Source organism: Balaenoptera borealis (assembly GCF_965194805.1).
Source record: "Balaenoptera borealis genome assembly, chromosome: 2".
In the NCBI taxonomy this organism is placed as follows: domain Eukaryota; kingdom Metazoa; phylum Chordata; class Mammalia; order Artiodactyla; family Balaenopteridae; genus Balaenoptera; species Balaenoptera borealis.
In genome coordinates this window covers 54076419-54099532 of record NC_138867.1, presented here as the reverse complement: position 1 = coordinate 54099532, position 23114 = coordinate 54076419, and the positions used below count along the sequence as shown (strand labels likewise).

General features: G+C 37.8%; 1 long non-coding RNA gene across 1 annotated transcript in view; it reads left to right on the top strand.

The window, feature by feature from the left end:
- LOC309619421 overlaps positions 1-22215 on the top strand; it is a 124216-nt gene extending 102001 nt beyond the window's left edge. Inside the window, exon 2 of the long non-coding RNA XR_014238939.1 lies at positions 15325-22215. This is a non-coding gene — a long non-coding RNA (uncharacterized lncRNA). The remainder of the gene's footprint in view (positions 1-15324) is intronic.
- Positions 22216-23114: the final 899 nt, after the last annotated feature.

The following is a 23114-nucleotide window of genomic DNA, read 5'->3' as shown; positions in this document are numbered from 1 at the left end:
GAAGTAGCTGGCCTATTCCAGATCATTGTTTGTAATGCATGATTCATTGTCTATTTAAAGTCTTAAAGCCAACAACTGGGTAATCAGACACTAAGGAAATGAAGGTTTCTAATGTATTAGGAAGGTGACTAAACAGAATAAATCTCACCTGGCAGAAAACTAATCTTATTGCTTTAAAAAGTCAGTGGTTCTCAAACCTTGCTGCACATATAAATCATCTGGAGAGCTTTAAAAACTATCAGTGTCTGGGTCCTACGTCCCAAATTCTCATTTAATAGGTCTGAGCCTGAGCACTGAGGTTTTTTTTTAAAGCCCCTTAGGTGATTCTAATGTGAACCACAATCAAGAATTCCTGCTTTAACCGACAAGGGCTTAATTTCAAAAATATAAAAACAGCTCATACAACTCAACAACAAAAAAAACCAAACAACCCAATCTAAAAGTGGGCAGAAGACCTTAACAGACATTTCTCCAAAGAAGACATACAAATGGCCAATAGGCACATGAAAAGACGCTCAACTATGGCTAATTATTAGAGAAATGCAAACGAAAACTACAGTGAGGTACCACCTCACACCGGTCAGAATGGCCATCATTAAATACTCTACAAATAACAAATGCTGGAGAGGGTGTGGAGAAAAGGGAACCCTCCTACACTGTTGGTGGGAATGTAAGTTGGTGCAGCCACTATGGAAAACAGTATGGAGTTTCCTCAAAAAACTAAAAATAGAGTTGCCATATGATCCAGAAATCCCTTTCCTGGGCATATATCCCAACAAAACTTCTCCTCTTGTTTCTACCTGGCCTTTTTCCCTCTTTGGTTTCTACATCCCATTCATACCTATGAGTGGAAGGAAGCAAAGGAAAAGATTTGGTTGAGATAGGGAAATATCAATACTTTGTACTAGAGACAGAGGTCTATGTGCTGTTCCATTGATTTCCCCCAAAACTTATACATAGCAAGTACTCCACCTGTATTATTTTCTTTCACTATTTGCTGTTGTTAGAAGTAAAAATTCAGTGCATGAATTTGAGTATCAAGAAAAATCAAGAATGCAGTTAACTGAAACCTACTTCATTGGACACCAACGAATGTAACTAGGATAACAGCCCCTTGTCAAATAAAAGGAAAGAATTAAGAGTTAATTCTTTCAATTACCATATGATCCAGCAATCCCACTCCTGGGCATATATCTGGACAAAACTATAATCCAAAAAGACACATGCACCCTTAATGCTCAGAGCAGCACTATTCACAATAGCCAAGACATGTAAACAACCTAAATGTCCACTGACAGATGAACGGATAAAGAAGATGTGGTACTTATATACAATGGAATGCTACTCAGCCATAAAAAAGAATGAAATAATGCCATTGCAGCAACATGGATGGAACTAGAGATTATCATACTAACTGAAGTAAGTCAGAAAAAGAAAGACAACTACCATATGGTATCACTTATATGTGGAATCTAAAATATGGTACAAACGAACCTGTCTACAAAACAGAAACAGACTCACATACATAGAGAATAGACTTGTGGTTGCTAAGGGGAAGGGAGGTGGGGAAGGGATGGACAGGAAGTTTGGAATTAGCAGATGCAATCTATTATATATGAGATGAATAAACAACAAGGTCCTACTGTATAGCACAGGGAACTATATTCAATATCCTGCGATGAACCATAATGGAAAAGAATATTAAAAAAAGAATATATATATATATAACTGAATCACTTTGCTGAATAGCAGAATTTACACAACATTGTAAATCAACTATGCTTCAAAAAAACCCAAACCAAACCAAAACAAACAAACAAAAAACTTAGCTCAAATAAGGATGCCAGTGTCACTGTGGGGAAAAAAAAAAAAACAATTCCTGCTTTAAATGTTAATTTGAAAAGCTTCTGAACTCCATGCCCACCCATCTCACAAAGATGCCTGTTTCTTGAGACTCCTGGAAAGTATGATATAGGTTCTATGTTTGGGGGATGTCTCACTAGATTCAAACCAGGCACTTTATAGTAATTGTCTGAAGAAATTTTTATTTCTTTTGTTGGCAAAGACCCTGGATTGTATTCCAGGGCTTAATTTCATTTCTATACTTTAAGCCACAAAGACTAAGATGCATAAGTATTCTTGGGCTTGAGTCAGACAGTATGTTAGGCCTCAGGTGAATTAAATAGAGGCCTGGTAAATCTGCAGAAAACAAACAAAATAAACATCATTCTTAGAACAGTCCTTGGAAGATGAAATGTACAAGTTAGAACAACTTTGGCCTGGCTGACATGCAGAGGAGGCAGGATTTACACAAGGCAGTATTAGCAGAATAATGAGTGACCTGGGCCAGTGGAGAATTTTTCTTCAAGTATTTCAACTGTATGAGATCTAATTTCTCCCATCTTATTACAATATAATCTTTAAACATATTCATTGTGATTAATAATATTGGAAGGAAAATCCCATAATATTTTGAGGAATGAATGTCCCCTCACTTTGCTGACCAGGAGAATGAGTCATTCACTTCCCACAGACCTCAGGATATTTTGGTGCTCTGTGTCAACCCATCACTGCCAAGCAGCAGCTGACACTTTAAAGTGAACTTCTCCCCTTCACAGATGGAAACTGAGCTCTAAATATTGGTATTCTGAGTTTTACATTTGCCTGGGTTGGTAACTTTCTAGGTATGATAAGAAGCAGGTTGCCGATAAATGGCAGCAGAACATCATGCCTGGGGTTCATTTCCTGACATCTCACTGGATACTGGATGGCTCAACCCAGGGTGTGATGGTAAACCAGCTCTCTGGGGTGGAAGCCAGGGGTGAGGGGGTTGATTTGCAGCATTTGCCTATTTCTGTGGTGTAAATACTCCGATCATTGCTGATTTTAGGCTACCAAGTTTTAAAAATCAGCACTCAAACTGCTGAATATTTAACAATTGACTCTCTCCAGCTGGCTCCAGCATGCTACTGGTTCTACCTCACTAAAAACCAGAAGTCTTGGTTTTCTGGTGGGTAATTATAGATTGACAGCTAAAATATAGTGTAATTATTAGACTTGAGGCCATTTTGTTGTTCAAAATTCAGCCCAAGTGAGCAGCAAAGCCCAGTACTGACCTAGATCACAAGTTTCACAGTATCTACTTTCAAAGACTCTAAGGGTCTAACAATGTGAAAGCTCAGCCATTAGCACTTTAGAAAGGTTTACTTACATGAATATTTATAAGAATTATAGTCTAAAACAAAATAGTTATTTTGGGCTGGGACCATGGAATGGATTGAAAATTAAAAGATATTTAATCTAATAACTAAATCAACTTCTCAGCAGTAATGGCTGCATGCTTGACCACACTCCTTTTCTCATGAAGTTCAAATGCTCTTTTAGGACTGAGCGGCTGTTCCAGACCCCATTTTATTTGACCCAAATAAGAGTTGTAATCTCTTTGGAAGAAAGGACTCCTCTGTTTCCCTTGTGAAGGCCTATGTCCATCAAGTGGATGGCTTCTAGATAGAAGAGGCACTGACTGACCTGGCTCCTATCTGGACCAGTCCCGTCTTCCTAGAAAATGATGATTTTTATACACATGTATGTAGGAGGTAGTCATTATTTTTATTAGCACTGTTCCTGCAAAAATATCAGAAATGTGTGTGTAAAACATGTCAGTAAATAACTATTTGAAATAATCACCTGTATGTTCTTTCTATACCACCATGTCATAAAAGCCACTTAATGTTATTAACATACAAAAATAATAATAACACCTTGCATTTGTAGGGAGGTTAAGAGCAATCTGGAGTCTGAACAGACGTTAGCTCATATCCTCACTTGTACCCTCAATTTGTAAATTAGTATCTTCATTTATAAACAAACATAAAAATAGTAACTGTCTCATGGGGTTATTGTGAGGATTAAATGAAATCATGTAAATGAAGCACTTAACATAGGCTTGATGTTCAGTAGATGCACAATAAATCAAGAAATTATTTTTATGCTGTTATTCTTTTGACCTTTTGCAAAGTTCTTTAATTAACCCAATCTCATAAGATCTTTTACTATAGTCATGTGAAGTATGAAAGGTAAGCATTATTATAGCCCCTTTTAAAAATAAGGAATTGAATTAAGAATTTCCCAAGCTGCTAAATGGCAGAGCGAGGATGTGCTTTTCATTGTGTTATGTATAATAAATAGCAGTAAAACTGATATTCTAGTCAGAAGACTTTTTCATTCACGAATAGGGTAAATATTTCTAGCTACTGATTTAGGAAATATTATTATACATTGAAAACAACCACAAATTTATTCTATTAGTAGCAGCAGCAGCAGAAACTATTTCTAAGTGTTTTCTATGTGCCAAACACTATGTTAAACACTTTCTATGTTTCATCTCCTTCGAACCTCAGAATAACCCTCTATAGTAGGTATTATATCCCTTTCACAGATAATCATAAAAGCTAATATTTATGCACTTGGTCTGTGCCAGACATTGTGCCAAGTATTTTAGATGCATTAACCTCATTTTACTCAACCCAACAAACTTCTGAGATAGTGAGTCACTATTGTTATTAGTATTCCAGTTTGCTAATAAAGATAATATATAGACGAATTTGCTGATAGAATTATAGAGCAGGAAACTTTTAATTAGACATTATGTCTGTGTAATTATTTAGTTTAAAGGTCCTGCCAGAATTATCTTGCTAGAGCCAGTCCCATTAAATATAATCATTGAGGTAGACATCGGAAAGAAAACAGATGTTGGGGCAAAATTATGTTCAAAGTGTGTTTGTGCATTCCTTTGATACTACCCCCCAACCCAGAGTTGTAAATTAAAAGATATGCTGTGGAAAACAAATTTTGGGGAGTCATTGTATTAGTCAGGTCCTATCCAGTTTCAGTAGAAATAAGTTCAGTTTGGCAACTGCACCCTTTAAACTATTCTTAACACCTGGTAACTCATCATAGCCGTTCTGAAGATAAAAACGGTGATGGGGTCAAAGAAGGATGTTGTTTCAGGGCGTATGTTGCTAATAATAAAACAGTCTCTCTGCAGGAAGTATACACAGACAGCTCACAAAAACAGGAAAGTCACTCAGGAACCTGCTGTAAAACTCCTGGTCTGAACTCATGAAACTGCCCTAAAGTCACACGGAAGGGATACCACACATTAGAAGTCAAAGAGAAGAGTGCAGTTTTTCTCACACTGTAACTCCGACAATACTGTATTTTCAATCACGTGAAGACTGATCTAGGCAGAATAAGGAATAGACCCTTTTACACCAAACCCATCATTTTTCAGATAAAGAAACTAAGATCACAGTTGGATATGATGGACATCTAGTGTTTTTGCCTGCCCAGAATCTATTTCCCCTTTTGGTAATAATCCATCCCATGGAATTTTCTCTGGTACTCCTCCCTGACGCATGATCTTTGGGTTTGGAGAGGGCCGATCACACCCCCTGTTCCAGGGGTGGGCACAGAGCAGGCATAGACAAACAGGGTGACAGTAGAGCATTCAGTGACAGGCATGAGGCAGAATCTGAATTGATTTAATGCAGAGGTTAAAGTAAATCCAAGACCACACAGTTAATGCCAAAGTTAAAGACTATATTCCAAGGCCAATGCTCTTTTCATACTATGATGCCACATAACTTCTGTAAGTTTTTAAAAATTCTTACTAATTTAAAAAATAGTTGTGGGTTCCATTTCATTGCTAATAAGCCAGACTGTCTCAGGGTCTATGCTACTTCCTGTTCATATATTAAGTACCTGCAACATATGCCCCCATTTTCTTCTATTTCCTTAAAGAGAGTAATAATTTATACCAGGGTACGGAGAGGACAATGATAGTTTACTTTATATTCAATTTCCTCTAAGGCCATTAAAATATTATATTATGCCCCTAGGATACCACTGTATATTTTATTCTATTAATGATTGTGGTATGGTTTACAGCTATGTGAAAAAGGGGCTAGGAAAGAAATGGGGAGAGTATAGTATTCCATGATACTTACGTGGTTGCACTGTACTGACTGCATTATAATTCCCCTCATACCTTAGTTTTCCCATTATGGGGGTAAAATTATATTTCAAAAATAAGCTTATACTTTTCTAATAATCTAATTATTCACAGATCAATTATCTGTGCTTCAAATTATGTTTTACTCTCTTACAGCTGTTTCTATTTTGGCTATTAGTTTCCTCCTTAATTCTGCTGGCAGAAAAAGATATGAGACTCAAATTAAACAATAATCTGCCTATCCCAGGGCGTAATTTTCCTAAGAGCACCGGTGTGAAAGGATGGCTGGATCAGGGCTGGTGCATCAGGGCTCCCAGGAAATCAGTGAGCAGTGAAGAGAAGGTTTAGGAATTACCCAAATCAATTAACTCTATCAATATGGTTTTTCATTACTTCAGGAAAATTAGAGTCAGCATTTCTTAAAATTATATTTGGGAGTCACACACAAAATGTCTGAGCTGAATTTCTTATCTTCCCCTTTCCAAAACAGTTATACACTCTACACACCCATATCTGTCAACCGTTCCTCACTGCCCACATTTAGTAGTCATCAAGTACTCATGTGTTTTCGTCACCATTCTCATACTGCTACGACAAGTGCTGTTTGGACTAATCGTTTCACAGTCACAGTCTCCTCTTCCTCCCTTTAATCCTCCACAAAGATCTTTAAAATCACAAATCCAATCCTGCCATTCCCCTGCCCCACCTCCATCTCCACTCAAAATCATTCGATGGGGACTTCCCTGGTGGCACAGTGGTTAAGGATCTGCCTGCCAACGCAGGGGACACAGGTTTGATCCCTGGTCTGGGAAGATCCCACATGCCACGGAGCAATTAAGCCCATGCACCACAACTACTGAGCCTGAGCTCTAGGGCCATTGTGCCACAACTACTGAAGCCTGCACGCACGTAGAGCCCATGCTCCACAACAAGAGAAGCCACTGCAATGAGAAGCCCATGCACCACAATGAAGAGTAGCCCCTGCTCGTTGTGACTAGGGAAGGCCCGTGTGCAGCAACAAAGACCCAACGCAGCCAAAAAAATAATAAATTAAAAAAAAAAAATCATTTGGTGGTTCCTTATTTCCTTCAGGATAAGACCCAAACTTCTTAGAATGGCATTCAAAGCCTTTCAGGATCTGGCATCTGGCTATCATTTTAGCATCCTCTCTCACCAGCCCCTGTACACTCACTGACTTCACTTCGGTCACACCAAGCTATCTGAATTACTTAGCTGCAGTTCTACAGTCCACTCTGCACAAACTATTGCCTCTATCTGAAATACCTTGACCATTTTTTCTGGGGTTGATTAATTCACAGTTGTCTACAAAAGAGTTTGTATGGTGTTGTGGCTTTGGTGTAAACATGAGACTATTTTTATATATATGCTTCTACATGTAGAGTGTGTTTCTAGAGGAATACACAAGAAACTGGTAATATTGGTTGCCTCTGGAAAAGAGAACTGTGAAACTGAGTTGTAGGAATGGGAGAGAGACTTTTCACTAGATGCTCTTTTGTGCCTTTGCAATTTTGTGCTATGTAAACACACCAACAATTTGACTAAAGCTGAAGATATGTCCACTCTGTGACCCAGCAATTCCACTCCCTGGTATATACCCAAGAGAAGTGAATGCATATGTCCACCAAAAAACATGTACAGGGATATTCATAGCACCTTTTCTCATAATAGATAAAAACTGAAAACAACACAAAAGTCCATCAACGGGAGAAAGGACATATAAGTTAAAGTATATTTATTTAATGAAATACCATGTAGCAATGAAAAGAACAAACTATGATATAATCCATCAGGGACGTAGTGTTGAGCTAAAAGATCCAACATAAAAAAGTAAATAATGGATGATTCTAGTTATTTCAAGTTCAAAGACAGGCAAAACTAATCAATTGTGATAGAAACCAGAATAGTGATTACCTCAGGCAAGTGTGGGGCATGGGGAGCTAGGAGGGTAGGGTGAGAGCATATTGACTAGGAAGGGATAATTCTGGGGTTGTAGGACTGTTCTGTATCTCAAGTTGGGTGGTATATGGTAAATGGGTGTATACCTGTGTAAAATATACATATTCAATGGGATAGATACATATGTAAAATATAACTGAGCTTTACACTGTACATTAGCACTTTTTATACTCTATGTATATTGATAAAATTCTTCAGAGTTTTAAAAAAACATAACAAGTATACATAACCAATTTGAAAAAAGTAGCTAAAATAATTTTTTAAAAAAATCTCACCCAAATGTCAAATGATTTCTCCTTTTGCGTTGATAAAAGTCAGTGCAACTTCCATACTAAAGGTCAATTAAAAAAAAAAAAAGAATAGGAAAAATAGTAAGAATTTCCTTAAACTAAGAGAAAAGAGAAAAGTTCAAAGCAACTACTGATTGTAAGAATAAAAATTTGATTAAACCAATTATAAAACAAACAAAAAACTCCCAGAATTTTCCATCAGGACCTTACAGCCTCAAAGACTATAATGGAATGCTTCAGCCCACCAGGGGCAAAAATGTTCTTTTACAAATTTGCTAAGCAACTTTTAGAAATGTAAGTGAATAAGATTCAGTTTAGACTAGCATTTTATCAGGGAACACCATGGTAACCTGGAGAGAGAGTTCAGTTTTCGGGAAAGTGGAAGCTAGAAATGGAAGTGACAAGTGCAATATTGAGTAAATAAGGTTTATCTGGTCCACAGAGAGGCAGAACAATGGTGATCTTTGTAGGTAAAAGGACAGAAAACCAAGTAGTCAAGAGAAAGGGAAAGAAGCAAGGAAGAGAGAGGGCTCTAGGCATTCCAAATATTTACAAGTGAATTTAAGAAGGTATGTGAAACTGTAAAATAAGCTGTTTAGAATATAACAGATGAGCTGGAGAATAAGAAAAGGGAGGGGTAGAGTCACTCAAAGTGAAAGCAGCATTGCTGCTTTTTAGAAAGACTCCTTTTCAGTTCAGGAGAGGCAGTAAGGTACCAAGAGGAAGTGTTTAGGTCAGCCCTCCCCACTCCCAAGATTTAATACTCTGAACATCTAATTTGTCAGGTCTTTTTCCTCTTAATAAGTTTTTTTTTTTTTTAATTAAAAAGAGTCTCATTGTAGAAAATTTGGAAAATACAAAAAAATTTTAAGGACAGACCAAAAATCACTCAAGAGATGATCACTGTAGCATTTCGGCATAGGACAATTTCTAATTGGCAGAGATCTGCAAAAAAAGGAGCAGGTCAGAGGCCCTCCTGCCTTAGAAACCCAGATGAGTTTATTACTGGAGACGTGTCATTTTTATTTTATTTGTACATTTTTTCACTAGAAGCTCTGTGAGGGCAGAGATTTTTGTCTGTGCTGTTCATGGCTGTAACCCGGTGTCTGGCACGTAATAGACACTCCAGAAATATTTGTTGAATTAGCTATCTTTTTTTCCACACTTACTTATGAAGATTAGTGTCTATTTTTTTCTTCCTTGATTATTAAAGCACTTAAAATCCTTTTCACGTTCTATTTCATGACTTTATCAGAACAAGCTAGTTATTAAATGAAAATGTCTATTGAAGTTTAGGAAAATGTCAAAAGTAAGCAAAAGCTTCATGATTCATATTAATATCACACTATATTTCTTCTGTGATGCCCTGCTGTGCACTCTCCCTGAATGCTCATAGAAACAATTCCTTCCATTCCTTATGTTAATCTATTGTCCACATAACTTATTAAATAGAATTTGAAAACGAATTTAACATTTAGGGCTTTGTAGCTCCTTTTTCCTTAAAAACCAGGATTTATTTTTAAAATGTGAGTTGGAATGTTAAATTTTTTCCCCCAAATTTAGGACTTGTCTTTGAACCGTGACAAATGATGGAGAAGATTCTATGATGCTTAGAAGTAAAGGAAGTTAAGAATATTGAATATTCTTGTAGTAAAAATTTTCAGGGAGGGCAGATGGAATTAATAAAGCTTGAAATGTAGCCAGAATTCTGTAGTCAACATTCCCACTCTTGGAGTTATTGATAAAACGAGACCCTTGGAATCTTTTATAATAAGAGGTAGCCAGGGCCTTTCAACCATTCCAAGGCAACCAAGGCCTCCAGGGGCTACAACACAGTTATTTTGGAAAAAAAAAAAACATGCCACATAGTTAAGCGAAAGGGGGTTTTATTGGTTCACATAACTGGGAAGTCTGGAGGAGGAATTAAGCTGGGCAGGCTGGGTCCAGGGGCTTTCACAATGTCAGGGTTCTCTCAGCATCCATGTGATCAAGTCTAGGAGACCCATTGGTCCTACTTGGATCATGTACTCTATGCTGGATCATTGATAGTAACCAGAAATTAAGACATTTGAATTGGCAGGGCATGGGCAAGGCCTGGGCCACACACCCTTCCATATAAGGAACAAAGTGGGATCACTCTCACCCAAACCAAGTGAAGAAGTGGATTCTCCACAAGGGACGTTCTGTCAGCACATGGACTGGCAAAGGATATTGTGACAATGTTGAAATCACCTGAGCCCTGTGCTCCTGGAACACAACCCCCTCATACATGCACCCATTCACCTTTGTGTTCCAAGAAATGGCTTATGGCAAAAACCCTTACCTACATGACTTAAATAAGACTCATGGCGACCCCCTTGTCTACCTATGACAAGGCCAGACATAGACCCTCTAAATTCCGATTCTTTGTCTCAAACTGATTAGCTGAACTGTTGGTTCCACTGACCAAGCTGGACAAAATGTCAGCTAACTCGACTTGAATAAACTTTAGTCAGGCTTCTCTCCTTCTCCCTGAACTTGGTCCTGGAACTCAGCCTACCTTTGAGCGTGAGAACAAGGAATAACCCCTCCTAAACTGTCACTTCTGACAATCAGCTGACCTTTGGGGAAAAATTCCCTGATCAACCACCTGATGACTCCACCTACCATCCCAATCCCCCACACCTGGTTCTTTCCATCCTTGTTTACTCCTGGCTATAAAAGGACTAATCAGCGTGACCTTTGAGATGCTTGCAGATCTTATGGCCTATGATCAACACACTCTCCCTACTGCAATAGGCCTCCACCCCTTGTTGCAATAATCCTTTTGAATAAAGTCTCTCCTTACCTCAGTTTGTATTTGTGTTTTATTTGACACTGGCCAGACAAAACAATAGTCTACCACAACACTCTATTATCCAGTATGATGGATCTTGAGGGGATTAAAATTAACTATACACCTCCTTCCTAATCTCAGTTTTGAATCAATTGAGGAATAGAAATGGAAGCCCAAATCAGGCAGGTAAGAATTCAGAATGTCATCTTAATTGAGGGATGAATGGATAAATAAAATGTGGTATATACATGGATTGGAATATCATTTAGCCCTAAAAAGGATGGTAATGTTAACACATGCTACGGCATGGATGAACCTTGAGGATATTATGCTGAGTGAAATGAGCCAGTTACAAAAGGACAAATACTGTATAATTCCACTTATCTGAGCTATCTAGAGTAATCCAGTTAACAGAAACAGAAAATATAATGGTGGGTTGCCAGAGATGGGAGAAGGGGAGAAATGGGGAGTTGTTGATTAAGGGGTAGAGAATTTCAGTTTTGCAAGACAAAAAAAAGTTCTGGAGACTGTTCACACAGCAATGTGAATATAAATAAAACTACTAAATTGTACACTTAGAAATGGTTAAGATGGTAAATTTTGTTATGTACTTTTTTTACCACAATAAAAAATAATGTTTTAAAAAGTTAGCTTCATTACTAATAAAGCTGGTTGGAGAATGTGACATAGATCTGTGGTCATATGGCTCAGTAATACTTCACTGAATTGAAATAAATAGCCTTAAACTTCAGGCCTTTTCTCAGGGCAGGGCTTACTCTAGTAAGCTTATCACAAAAGTCTTCAAGGACAGGCCGTTCTGAAAGAACGAAGGACTGAGTGACACATTAATAATTTCTTCCTTCAGTCTTACCAAAGAAAGTGTTTTTTCCCCAAGGAGCGAGTGAGCAAAGGGGGAGAGGCCTGAGGGGTTGTCCTGAGGAGTGGACAGATCTGAGGGGATAAGCATTTACTCCTAACCAGTCCAATACAAGAAAAACATAGTAGAAAATAGACTGGGAGGGAATATGAAAAACTGTGAAGTGTTTTGTAGTTTTGTTGCTAGGATAACAGCATTTGGAGTGATCGTTCTCTTCTCAAAACAATTTTATTGGTATGCCTTTTTTTAAAAATATAATTTGTTAACATTGAAAGTATCACATTTATAATAATTTGATGCACTCAATTTATTAAATGGCTGAAAGGGAAAAAATAAAAGGGATTATTAATGTACAGTTCACATTTTATAATTATCTTAACTATTTTCTGGCTTTTTGTCATGTCAGTCTCATTAATACTATCAGTGAAGCTGAACAATTTTTCAAAATGCTTTTAATTGATATTAATGCCAAAACAAGAGGATAATTTTGCATAGTAAAGCATACATCTGACTTATATGTTTTCATTTGAAAAAGAAAGACACTTCCTTGGGCATCAAAACTTCAAGGTCAGATACAAGTAAATTAGATATATTTGACTGGATATATATATTTTTTAATGTGTAATTCAATTCACTAGAGTACTGGGACATTCTTTTCCACATCTCTCTGGAGAAGTTGAGCAGTTTTCATTTTTCTAGGTTATCAGATGAGAAAACAGCATATTAGGTTATGTGCTTGGGATCTTATATTTGGGGTGTGAAATAGCTGAATTTAAAACTATATACTCCTCTCTCATTAATTTGTGGTGAAAGGACTATCTTAAAAAGTTGCAGTTATTTGCAATCAGATTTTAAAGAGAAAAATTTATTCACATTGAGTGTAAATTATGCCTCAATCTAAAAATTTAAAAATCATAAAACAATGTTGGGGGAAAAATTCCTCTGTAGGAACTTCAGACAAATAAATGAGCACATTCAGAATAGGCTGTGGTATGGCGCTTTGGATAGTATAAAAACACGTTGCATCTTTTAAAGAAAGATGGATACTGTTATGTCAAAAGAATGTATCTCCTCTATCAACCCAAAGCACATTTGGTTTGAATAATTTCTACATCCTTAGAGACATTCTCTCTCTAAGGAATCAATCCATTTAGGAAATTACTTCCTAGAACTTGTACTAAAAAATGAAGAGGCCTTATCTATCACATTTGCTTTGAGGGGAAAATGGTGCACTTTAGATAAAACAGTACAGTGACCAAAATACCTCCTATCTGTCAACTTTATATTCCTCTCATTTAGTTTCACATCATGCATGTTGGCAAGATTCATAGGAGAAAAACAGCAAGAACCAATTTTTACCATTCCTGAAAGCATGCCAATTTGGCACGGGTGTGTAACAATGGGCATTCTCATACACAGTAAGAATGTCAACTGGTTCAGCCTTTCTGGAAGGTAATTTGGCAATAAACAGGCCATCAAAAATTTAAGTATGCATATCATTTGCCCCAGAAACTCAACTTCTGGGAATTTATCCCAAGTGAATGAACTGGACAAACATGTAAGACATACATGCCTACATGAAGCATCGTTTACAACAAGGATGAGTTAGGAACCACCTAAATCTTTTATCATTGGCGGACTGATTAAATACATTATGATATATCTACTCAATGGAGTACTTTGTAGTGCATTAGAACAATTATGAATACCTGTGTTTATTGTTATGGAAAAGTTACAAAATAGCATATATAATCTGTGTTGTAAAAATTTTTTCTATATGCTTAGGGAAAAGCCTGGAAGGGTATATAGCAAAATATGGTTTTATCTCTGCGTTGTGGGGTTTCAAATATTTTTTACTTTTTCATTCCTTTTATGTTTTTTGAAACTATACCATGAGCATGTGTCATTTATTTAGTCATAAAATACATGTGTTCTGGCTTAAAAAAAATTAAAACATCAAATTAAACAATTGTTTTTCAGGGGAAAATATTTGCAAATCATATATCTGATAAGGAATTAATATCCAGAATATATAAGAAAACTCCTACACCTCAACAACAACAAAAACCCCAAACAACCCAATTTAAAAATGGGCTAAGGACCTAAATAGATACTTCCTCAAAGAAGATATATATAAATGGACAGTAGATACATGAAAAGATGCTCAATATCACTAATCATTAGGGAAATGCAAATCAAACCCACAGTGAGATATCACTTCACACCTATTAGGATGGTCATTATAAACAAACAAACAGAAAATAACAAGTGTTGGTGAGGATGTAGAGAAATTGGAATCCTTCTGCTTTACTGGTGGGAATGTTGCTGTGGAAAACAATATGGCGGTTTCTCAAAAAAACCCATAAAATTTACCACTTGATCTAGCAATTCCACTTCTGGATATATACCCAAAAGAACTGAAAGCAGGAACTTGAGCAAATATTTGCACACTAATGTTCATAGCAGTATCACTTACAATAGGCAAAAGGTGAAAACAACCCAAATGTCCACTGACAAAATGAATGGATAAACAAAATGTGGTATACGTATACAATGTGATATTATTCAGCCTTAAAAAGGAAGGAAATTCTGATACATGCTACAACATGGATGAAATATGAGGACATTACGCTAAGTAAAATAAGCCAGACACTAAAAAACAAATACTGTGTGATTTTACTTATATGAGCTATATGGAGAGGTTAAATTCTTAGAGTCAGAAAGTAGGATGGTGGTTGCTAGGGGGTGGGGGAGGGTGGAATGGGGCGTTGCTGTTTAATTCATATAGTGGTGATGGCTTCACAACAAACAATGTAAATGTACTAAACACACTGAACTATACACTTAAAAATGGTTAAAATGGTAAAGTTTATGTCATATATTATTTTACCACAATTTACAAAAAAACAGGGAACTATACTCAATATTTTGTAATAACCTTTAAGGGAAAAGAATCTGAAAAAGAAAAAAAATATATAATATCCATGTATATATAATATACATGGATATTATATACATAACTGAATCACTGTGTGGTACACCTGAAACATAATATTGTAAATCAACCATACTTCAATTAAAAAGAAAACAACTGTTTTCTACATAGAGGTATTTATTTCTATCATGACTAAGGAAGATCTAACTCGTCAGAGAAATATCTATAGACTTTAAAAAACAGAAAACATATATTCATTTCAATTCATATTCTCTGGGACTTCGCTGGTGGTGCAGCAGTTAAGAATCCGCCTGGGGCTTCCCTGGTGGCGCAGTGGTTGAGAAACTGCCTGCCAATGCAGGGGACATGGGTTCGAGCCCTGGTCTGGGAAGATCCCACATGCCGCGGAGCAACTAGGCCCTTGAGCCACAACTACTGAGCCTGCGCGTCTGGAGCCTGTGCTCCGCAACGGGAGAGGCCGCGACAGTGAGAGGCCCGCGCACCGAGATGGAGTGGCCCCCGCTTGCCACAACTAGAGAAAGCCCTCGCACAGAAACGAAGACCCAACACAGCCAAAAATAAATAAATAAATTTTAAAAAATTCCTATTCTCTTACACATTGGCCTACATTGGAAGATATGTGACATTAATCCAAATTAATAGGAATTGAGTTAATCCTCTTTGTTTCCCTCAATCCAATTAGGTTTATTTATATGTGACCCTTATTTCTCCAGATTGTACCAGATACCTGAAAGACGAGGAGAGACTGTGGGATAATGACAGGCAGATACGTACTCCAGATATGTCAGCTCTTTCAGCCCACCCGAAGTAGTCTGGCTTGTAAGTGATTATAAATCTTCAGATTCTCAGAAGTAGATGTGGGCTTCCTACCTTTTGCTGAGTCCCTTGTGGCGGTCCTCGCCTTGATCCAGCTCTTGCCTGTGTTAAGGCAGCCACCAGCAGAGTGGTCTGTTGTTTACTCTTCACTGTCCCCTTTTCTCCTGAACTTGGTCCCCGCCATTAAGAACTTTGAAGGCAATGTCAAGGTGAAATATAGACATCCCTAAAGCGCTTCTACCTTTTGCAGTTTCTTTTGTATATTGGGGGTGTTCTGACCAATAAAAGTCATATTGACCATCTTTAAATTCTCTGGGGCCTCAGGATCTTTATCTGTATGATGCCTATAGGTTTTACTATTATATTTTTCGGTTTAATTTTTTTGGCCACACCTTGTCGCATGCGGGATCTTAGTTCCCTGACCAGGGATAGAACCCGTGCCCTGTGCATTGGGAGCACTGAGTCTTAACCACTGGACCACCAGGGAAGTCCCTGTATGTTGCCTATAGGCTTTAAAAACCCTTTTTAGAAATTCTGAAGAATCCTCATTTGGTTTCTGTCATACCTCCTGTACTTTATTAAGGCTTCTTTGTTTTGGCATCCCTCTTCGCAATCCCCCAAGAATGCAATCTTGATAATGTTCAAGTTTTGGCCTATCCCCAGCATTCACATCCCAATTGGGATCAGCTGTTGGTATAGCTACATTTGCTGCAGCTCCTACGGGGTTGCCAGGGGTTTCTGTACGAGGTGGATCTGCGTCTTCCCTAGCTTTATTGAGCACCATTCTACATTCTTCTGAAGTGAGGAGAGTATTTAATAAATTTTTAAAATCTGTCCAGGTCGAGTTGTGGGTTGCAAATATCGATGAAAAAATATTTTCCATTCTCTTTGAGTCATCTCTAAAAGTTGGCATATTGTTCTCCTAATTAAATAAATCCGAAGTTGAAAAGGGGGAGTGGGACCCAGATCAATCCCATTGGCGGCCCAGTCTCAGCACTCACACCTGCATTGGGGACTTGCCTTAATGGCTATTGTCCCCCATGAGCTTGGGTAGCTCTCTGGCCATAACGAGTACCCTGGTGGGTATGAGAGGAGGAGGCCATTCCTATTTATCTGATCCTCAGAACCTGAGGTGGGCGTGGCAGGGGGGGATCAGCCTGAGGCTGTGGCTTAGGTGCTGCAATGAGGGAACAGCAGCTCCATGGCATGGGGGGTGGAGGAGGAGCAGCTGGAGTGTTTGAATCAACAGCAAGTCATCCTCCTTCTCATTAAAATCAAGCAAAACAGGTTTCTTTGCCTTCTCTCCTGTTGTACCCTAACCTTACATCTTCTCTGCACAAATTTATTCCGATACAATAACACAAAAGACTGTACACAAGGTATTTCATCCCATTTTTCTTCCCTTTACAAAATAAATCCAGCTGCAAAAATTGTATGGTAATTTAAGGATCCATTTTCTGGCCATTTTGCTCCAGAGTCTAAAGGATATGCAGTGTTAACAAAGAATACCATCTTTTAATTTTCTATGGATTCGTAACTGAAAGTCACCCCGTTTTGGAGAAAGCAGCCTAGAAGGGATGCAAGAGAGAACTGAATTAACATTTCCCATTTGGAAGGGGCTTTGCTTCCAGGTGGTTGAAGCAATGCAATCTCTCTACAGGTCCTTGCTATTGGGCACCAAGAAGCTCAATCCCCTATAGCCCATTCTTTTTTTTTTTTTTTTAACACCTTTATTGGAGTATAATTGCTTTACAATGATGTGTTAGTTTCTGCTTTATAACAAAGTGAATCAGCTATACATATACATATATCCCCATATCTCCTCCCTCTTGCGTCTCCCTCCCACCCTCCCTATCCCACCCTTCTAGGTGGTCACAAAGCACCGAGCTGATCTCCCTGTGCTATGCAGCTGCTTCCCGCTAGCTATCTATTTTACATTTGGTAGTGTATATATGTCCATGCCACTCTCTCACTTCATCCCAGCTTACCCTTCCCCCTCCCCGTGTCCTCAGGACCATTCTCTACGTCTGTGTAAGACAATTGGACATAGAGGGGCCAAAGCCTGGGGCCTCTAACCTGAGTATGCAGTACCTTAGCAGATGTAATAATCATTACCCACAGTTTCACTCTCCTATTCTCACGGATACTTAAGTTTACAGAATTTAGCGTATACTTGCAATTAGCTACATGGACAGAATGGTTAAGCACTATGAATAATACAGCAAAACAGCTCGTTGAAAAATAATTTATTTTCTGAAAATAAAGTCACAAAGTTAGGTGTGTACACACACACAGAATATTTTCAGTCTCAGCTTTGGAAAACTGGGTCCTACTTGCTTTTGGAAAAGGCCTTATTCTCTATGGTTAAGCCATTCATGGTTAATTGGAATTGGTCATTCTAACCATCTTTTACAGTGTATATCATGAAAGTTGGAAGCTTGATGCTTTCCTGGTGTCTGCATGAAGCTGGTAAGATGGGAAAAGTTTAAGATCTGCCTGTCATGGTTAGACAGCAAGATGGACCTGGCTGCAAAAGTTGACTCCAGAAGCCTAGCCAGCTGGGACAGGCAAAGCTACTTATGCAGTGTTCAAAGGAAACAGTCATGTTAATTCCAGATATGGTGACCACTGATTTCCTAATAAAGCAGGCTGTGTACAGTACTAGGAAACCCAGACGGTACTCACTACTCAGGACTCAGACTAAAGGGTGAAATAGTGGCAAGGGTTAGAAGGATAGGGAAGGGCTTAAGTCTGGGATAATTTGGATGTAGAAAGCAATACAAAGCCCACTCCATCATAGGCAGGGAGCGGGAAGAGATGGTAACATATCCATAATCATTCATGTAGATACCTTAAGTCCAGCTAACAATGTGAATACCTAGGGACTAATTAGTCCCAGGGATTATCATTAGAACACTAATAGTTGGAAGAACTCACATTCTTTCAGCACTCCTGCATGCTTTTCATATCACACACACACACACACACACACACAAAGAGAAAGAGAGAGGTTTATTGCAAGGAATTGGATTATGTAACTGTGGGGGCTATGTAGGCAAGTCTGGAATCCGCAGAGCAGGCCATCAGGAAGGGTAGGCTGGAAACTCTCAGGAAGGAGTTGACATTTCAGTCCACTGGCAGAATTTCTTCTTGTTTAGGGACCTCAATTCTGTTCTTAGGCCTTTCAACTGATTGGATCAGGTTCACCCAGATTATGGAGTATAATCTCCTTTCCTTAAAGTCAACTGATTGTAGATGTTTATCACATCTGCAAAATATCTTCATAACAACACCTAGATTAGTATTTGATTGAAGAACTAGGTATAGCCTAGCCAAGTTGACAAATAAAATTGGACCATCACACCGGTTAAATATCATTGAGTAGCTGTCAAGTATCTGATTTTAGATTTGGAATCTGAGCCTCTGAAAGGTAATGACTGGGTTTTTTTGTGTTCTACCATGTCTCCCAGAGGGAGACAAATACATTCTTATCATCTATGTGATTAATGTTCCTAAGATCTTAAAAGTGTGGGAGAGATAGAACCAGAGATCTGTCTTGTATCTCAGAGATGTATAAATCTGAAAACAAGTGAGACTGAGCCTTCTGGTGAAGAACTCACTGGGGCCAGCTGTGGAAACTAGGTAGGGCAGAGATGAGGGGAGGTGGCATAATTTCATAAAAAGATGACAGACTTTGGAATCAGACCCACTTGGGTTTGAATTATAGCTTTACTACTTTGCAAATGCTGAGACCTTAAGCAAATTGCTAGTTTAAAAAAAATTCCCTTTATTAAGGTATAATTTACATACAATAATAATGCACCCATTTAAGTGCATACATCAATGAGTTTTAACAAATTTCTACACCTGTGTAATCATGCACATAATTGAGATATAGAACAAGTTGCTTGTGCCCCTTCCCAGTCAAATCCCCCTACTTGCTTTCTCTGCCTATTTATTAACGTATTCATTTCAAACAATATGTATTGAGCACCTACTATGTGTCAGGCATAGTTCTGCATTCTGGGATATAGTAGTGAATGAAACAGACAAAAATAGCTGCCATTATGTAGAGGGAAACAGAAAGCAAACAAAATATATAAAGGAAATATGTGGTAGGTCACATGATGATGACTTCTACAGACAAAAATATGGGAAGTAACTGGGGCAAGTGAGAGTGGGGGTGGGGCACATGCTGCTCTTTTCAATAGGGCAGTCAGGGATCACATCACTAGTGAGGTGTGTTTGAGCAAAGATCTGATGGAAGTGAGGCATAAGCAATGTGGATATTAAGACCAAAATGTTCCAAGTAGAAAGAACAGCAAGTGCAATGGCCCAGAGGTGAGTATTGCTGGAAAGTTTGAGAAATTCCAAAGAATCCAGTGTGGTTGGAGTGAAGGGACAGAGGTGGAAAACAGAAAAGATAAGAGAAGTAAAGAGGTCCAGGTATGATAAGGCTTTATAGTCCACTGTGAAAACTTCACCTCTTAATCTTAGTGTAACAAGAAGCCATTGCAGAGTTTTGAGCACAAGTGTGACATCATCTGATATATTTAAAAGGATCACTCTGGCTACTGTGTTGGGAATTGACTATAGGGCCAAGTTCAGAATTAACATAAACTGTCTGATATCTAGTATTGATTAATGTTCAATACATTTTAGCTATTTGGAGGTTATTAACTTCTTAGTACAAATGATGCTGTGACCTCTTTTTGTTTCTTTGTTTTTGTATAGTGCAAATATGGATTCATTCATTTACTCAACAAATACTTGTGAAGCATGATTGTGGTAGGTGCTGGGTAATGAAAGTTGACGTAAGAAAGATAAGATTGCTGCAAATTCATAGAAACAGAAAGTGAATGGTACCAGGGATGGGGGAAGGGGAAAATGAAAAGTTGTTGTTTAATGGGTACAGAGTTTCAGTTTTGCAAGATGAAAAAGTTCTGGAAATCTATTGCACAGCAATGTGAGCACACTTTACTGAACTGTAAACTTAAAAATAGTTAAGATGGTAAATTTTATGTTATGTGTTTTTTTTACCGCAATTAGAAAAAATTTTTTTAATTGATATAAAAATTAAAAATTTTATTTTAAAAAGCAGAAAAAAGATAAGACTATTGTTAGGGGAGTTAATAAATTAATATGAGAAATATTAGGAAGGAATAAGTACTTATGATGAAAAAAATGATGAAGTGCTGTGACTGAAGGGCTACTTTAAATTAAAAAAAAATTAAGATCAGTAAAAAAAAAAAGAAAGTATGACCCTGTTTATATAAAAATGCATCGATATTTAGGTGTTTGCTGCTTGTCTAGACCCTACTCAGTTAAAAGAAATATCCCAAATAAAATGAAAAAGTCTTATTTCTTTTATTCCCTAGGTTGTAGAACCAACTATATAGTTTAAAAAGGAATGCCTTTTTTTCTTACTAAAAATAGATTTGTACATATATGTTACATGTATGCATATGTATGTATACACACATATATATGCTTGTGCATATGTATGTGTACATATGTGTACATGCTATGTTAAACAGAGAAATGCCTAGTTACTTATCCAGCATCCAGGTAGTAAGATGTAATTTTGGGTGACTTTCATTTCATTTTTGTACTTTTCTGTATTGTTTGAATTTTTAAAATAATAGGAATGTAATATTTTCTTGAAAAGAATAAAGCTACTTTAAAAATTAAAACTACAACAACACAGCAATACAGTTCTGCTGTATGAACTGATGAATGTGAAGTGCTTGGAACATGTCTGGAATACACAAAATGCTAAATAAGTATTGGCTGTTTTCATTCTGATTGTTACCATGTGGCAGGCCCTGGTCTAAGTATGTTACGGTATTTTTCTCTCTTAACCCTTACAGATACTACACGTACTGAGACACAGACAGGTTATGACAAAGATCACATAGCCTTTAAGTAAGGATATTATATTTTACAGACAAATATCTTTTAATTCCTTTAACATAAATGGCTATTTATAGTCCCTTGGTCCTGTACTTGTGTAAAAACTCATTGCTAAAGATGTTCTTAACTGATACTATATGTGACTGTTTTATATGATTCAAAAGAATGATGTGTAAATTTTCATAAGGTTTCTGGAAGTATCTATTACTTTAAAATAAATGAGCTAGGGACTTCCCTAGTGGCGCAGTGGTTAAGAATCCGCCTACCTACGCAGGGGACACTGGTTTGAGCCCTGGTCCGGGAAGATCCCACATGCTGCGGAGCAACTAAGCCCGTGTGCCACAACTACTGAGCCTGTGCTCTAGAGCCCGTGAGCCACAACTACTGAAGCCCATGCGCCACAACTACCGAAGCCCGCACACCTAGAGTGCATGCTCTGCAACAAGAGAAGCCACCACAATGAGAAGCCTGCGCGCTGCAACGAAGAGTAGCCCCTGCTCGCTGCAACTAGAGAAAGCCCGCGCGCAGCAATGAAGAACCAACGTAGCCAAAAATAAATAAATTTTAAAAATAAAATAAATGAGTTAAATAACTCTACATTCTAAGACATACATAATTCTTACAGTAAACAAAAGATTTGTACCTCAATATATGGAATCTAAAAAAAAATAAAATGGTTCTGAAGAACCTAGGGGTAGGACAGGAATAAAGATGCAGATGTAGAGAATGGACTTGAGGACACGGGGAGAGGGAAGGGTAAGTTGGGATGAAGTGAGAGAGTGGCATGGACATATATACACTACCAAATATAAAATAGATAGCTAGTGCGAAGCAGCCGCATAGCACAGGGAGATCAGCTCGGTGCTTTGTGACCACCTAGAGGGGTGGGATAGGGAGGGTGAGAGGGAGAAGCAAGAGGGAGGAGATATGGGGATATATGTATATGTATAGCTGATTCACTTTGTTATACAGCAGAAACTAACACACCATTGTAAAGCAATTATACTCCAATAAAGATGTTAAAAAAAAAACTTGTACCCCAAACTTCATAGCAAAATCATTAATGATAGTACCAGTTTGCCCTTGAATAGTAATTTATAGTTTCCAAAGCACATTCACATACATTGGCTCATCATGATCTCCGAAAACCATTGAGTGAACTAGGAGGGCAGGGCAGACAATATCTCTGCTTACAGTTGAGGAAGCTGAATCATATATGTGTGCTTCATTCAGTAAGAATGTCTTTGGCCACAAGTAAGAAAAAACCAACTCTAACTGGTTTAAACAATACAGAACTAGATTGGCTTGCTTACTTGGAGACCACCTTGCCCAGAGGTGAGGTGGTCTTTGACATAATCTAGCTGCACTGACTCTAATGTTTTTAACTCTTTTGGTTCTGCCCTTCACCAAGTGTTGGCTTCTTCTTCAGCCTCATAGTTAAATGGCTGCTACAGTTC